The following is a 1,050-nucleotide window of genomic DNA, read 5'->3' as shown; positions in this document are numbered from 1 at the left end:
CCATTGTCATAAAACAATCTGTGTACTGTTTAATGAGAAACTATTTGTTCTGTAAACCTTCATCTAAAGTACAATAAAAACAAAAATTAAAAAAAAATTTCTTGGCATAGACAAGTGAGCACTTCCAGCGCTGCATCCATTTGTTGAAACATCTCAATTGATATTCTGTCAATTCCTGGAGCCTTGTTTTTTTGCCAGTGCCTTCAGTGCAGCTTGGACTTCTTCCTGATTATATGCTACCTCTTGAAATGGTTGAGCGCCAACCAATTCTTTTTGGTATAATGACGCTGTGTATTCCTTCCATCTTCTTTTGATGCTTCCTGTGTCGTTTAATATTTTCCCCACAGAATCCTTCACTATTGCAACTCAAGGCTTGAATTTTTTCTTCAGTTCTGTCAGCTTGAGAAATGCTGAGTGTGTTCTTCCCTTTTGGTTTTCTATCTCCATGTTTTTGCACATTTCATTATAATAATTTGTCTTCTAGAGTTGCCCTTTGAAATCTTCTGTTCCATTCTTTTACTTCATCATTTCTTCCTTTTGCTTTAGCTAGGCGAGGTTCAAGAGCAAGTTTCAGAGTCTCTTCTGACATCCATTTTGGTCTTTTCTTTCTATCCTGTCTTTTTAATGACCTCTTACTTTCCTCAAGTATGATGTCCTCAATGTGATTCGAAAACTCGTCTGGTCTTCAGTCATTAGTGTTAAACACATCAAATCTATTCTTGAGATGGTCTCTAAATTCAGGTGGGGTATACTCAAGGTCGTACTTTGGCTCTCTTGGACTTGATCTAATTTTATTCAGTTTCAGCTTGAACTTGAATATGAGCAATTGATGATCTGTTCTGCAGTTGGCACCTGGCCTTGTTCTGACTGATGATATTGAGCTTTTCCATCGTCTTTTTCCACAGATGTAGTCGATTTGATTCCTGTGTATTCCATCTGGTGAGGTCCATGTGTATCGTCACCATTTATGTTGGTGAAAAAAGGCATTTGCAATGAAGAAGTCGTTGGTCCTGCAAATTTCTATCATGCGATCTCTGGCATCATTCCTAT

This window comes from Trichechus manatus, unplaced genomic scaffold (genome assembly GCF_000243295.1).
Source record: "Trichechus manatus latirostris isolate Lorelei unplaced genomic scaffold, TriManLat1.0 scaffold00480, whole genome shotgun sequence".
NCBI lineage: Eukaryota > Metazoa > Chordata > Mammalia > Sirenia > Trichechidae > Trichechus > Trichechus manatus.
This window is presented reverse-complemented; position numbering follows the sequence as displayed.